Here is a 2,915-nt window from a genome sequence, read left to right as displayed (position 1 = left end):
CAATGTGAAGATGGGAAGATGAAGTGTAGGTAAATGAGCCATTTGTTGTTTTAGATTTATAAAAGCTAGTTGTGTTGCTGGTGGCCATGTGAACTTTTGTTGTTGTAATAAATAGGTGAGGAGAGTTGCGAGTGTAGTGTAGTGGCGAACAAAATGCTTGTAGAACCAGGTGAGGCCGAGAAATCCCCTTAAGTTCGTGAGTGAGCGTGGCTCAGGCCATTCTGTGATTGCTTTAACCTTCCCGAGGACATGTGCTACTCCTTTGGGGGAAATAAGGTGGCCCAAATATTGAACTTGGTGGTTTGCAAAGATGCATTTTGACAACCTGACAAAAAATTAATTTGTTTCTAATAACTCTAAAACAAGTTGCAAATGTGTAACATGGTCCTCCAAGGTAGGACTATAAACTAAAATATCATCAAAGAAGACAAGAACAAACCGCCTTAGATGTGGTCGGAGTAGATCATTCATAGCTGCCAATAAGAAGTAGATGGAGCGTTAGTTAAGCCAAAAGGCATTACTAAGAATTTGTAGTGTCCATCTGAAGTTCTGAAGGCTGTTTTGTGAGTGTCTTCAGGGACAAGCCGAATTTGGTGATACCCTGAGTAAAGGTTAATCTTAGAGAAAATTGTAGTTGAGCCTAATTCATCAAGTAGCTCATCAATTGTGGGTATTGGGAAACGGTCGCAAATTGTGGCTGTATTTAATGCTCGATAGTCTACACAAAATCTCTAGGAGTCATCTTTTTTTTTACGAGTAGGACATGTGGCGAAAATGGGCTAGTGCTGGGTTTTATAAACCCTTATGCCGGCATTTTGTAGATGAGTTTTGAAATTGTGTCATTTTGAGAGTGGGGGTAGCGGTATGGTCTAACATTTATAGGGTTGGTATTGGGGATGAGGGGAATGTGGTGATCATGGGGTCTTGAGGGCAGAAGGCCTTGGGGAGCTTGAAAAATGGTTTTGTGGTGTAGGAGAAGGGATTGGATAGGGAAGGGTAAGTCATAAAGTGGTGATGAGGGTGTTTGGAGGCTGATCTCTATTGGGAGAGTGGGGTTAGGTTGATGTTCCATGGATAATAAGTGGAGGGAGGCCATTGCGCGTGTGGAAAGGAATTGACGGAATTGGTGATAGCTTGCTCCAGTGGGGATGGGGTTGGGTTTGGCTTGCAGTGTAATGTGTTGGTCTTGGTGGGTAAAGGCTATGTTGGGGATAGAAAAGTCTGCTTGAATGGAACCCAATGTTCGTAACCATTCAATTCCCAATACTACATCAACGCCTTCAATAGGTAAGAGGTAAAAAGGTATAGTGAAATTTGCAGTTTGGAGGGAAATGTTAACTGAGGGACACTGACCTTGACATTTTATAAAAGCTCCATTTCCTACCATCACTGAAAAAGGAGGATTGGCTTGATGGGTAGGTGTAAATGGTGAGCGAGTCTGGGTTAGTATGTTATGAGAGCTCCCTAAGTCCAAAAGGACTGTGATTGGCAGATTGTGGATGATGCTTGTAAATTTTAGTGTTTGTGGGGAAGGGTTGCCTGTAAGGGCGTGAGGAGATAGATGAAAATGAATGGTTTCAGGGGTTTTTTCAGGGTTTGGGTTGTCGAGGGTGGGTCAGTTGCGTTTTCGGGTTATTAAGGAGTAAGAGAAATCTTAAAGTAATGCATTTGTGGCCTGGGGTAAATTTTTAATCACAATTATAGTAGAGACCTTGGGCTCTACGTTCCTGAAGTTGCGTGGGGGTGAGTTTTTTTTATGGGAAAGGTGGGAGGAAGGTTAGTTTGAAAGGAAGAGGGGCGGTGTTGAGATGTGGGTGGATAGGGGTGTTGGGTGTTAGGGGGAAGGCTCGTGGGGGTCGGGGTTTGGAGTCTCGAATTTTATCTTCAATAAGCTTGGCAAGGCCAAAAACCTGGGAAATGGAGTAAGGGTTAAGAACAGTTAATTCACGTTTGATGTCTGGTTGAAGGCCAAAAATAAAACAGTTGAGGATGATTTCAGTAGATAAGCCAATGACACGGTTGCATAATTTTTTGAAGTGTGCTTGGTATTCCGAAACAGTGCCTCATTGTTGTAATTTGAATAGTTCAGCTTGATGATTTGTATAAGAGGAAGGTCTGAAACGAAGCTCAAGAGAACTGGTAAAAGAGGACCAATGTGTGAATAGGTGGTTTTGGTGCATCCATTTAAACCAACTTAAGGCCTTTCCTTTCGTGTGGAAGGCCACCATGGATAAACGTTTTTGTGGTGGTATTTGATAAAAAGCAAAGTATTGTTCAGCCTGAAATAACCAATCTAAAGGTTCTAGACCTTCAAAAAACACGAGTTGGAGTTTTGGGGGTCGTATCAAAGGGGTGGTGGGTATTGATGGTGAAGGGCTTGTGTGGTGACTGTATTGGCATCGTGGAACTGGGTGTTAGGTATGAACGAACTTGAGGTGACTATGGGGGTTGGTGGTGGAATCTGGGTAGATGAACGAAAAGGTAGAGAAAAAGGAGGGGGTAAAGAGGAAACTTGGTCTATGAGGAAGGAAAGGGAAGATTGGATGGACTCGTTTTTGGCTTCAAGGGCATTCTGACGTTGGTCTTGGGATTCCATGTGAATCTGGATGGCTGAAAGGTGATCCTGGATGGCATGCAAGAAGATCTTCGAGCTTTTTGGATTGAGGTTTGGGAGGCATGGAGAAAGTAACTGTAAGACTATCTAAGGAAAACGAGAAGACACTAAAATATTGAAAATAAACATTCTCTCTGTCTTCATTCCTTCATTGATAACCCTAAAATGGGAAAAGTTTAATTGGCCTAAAGTGCTCAAAATACAAACATAAAAATATAAAAGAGCATAATATAGTAGTTAACAAACAATTCAATTTTTAAATGAAGTCTGCCATCCATTTTTACTTTAATATTAGCTAAGA

Source organism: Vigna unguiculata, chromosome 3, assembly GCF_004118075.2.
Source record: "Vigna unguiculata cultivar IT97K-499-35 chromosome 3, ASM411807v1, whole genome shotgun sequence".
Lineage (NCBI taxonomy): Eukaryota > Viridiplantae > Streptophyta > Magnoliopsida > Fabales > Fabaceae > Vigna > Vigna unguiculata.
This window is presented reverse-complemented; position numbering follows the sequence as displayed.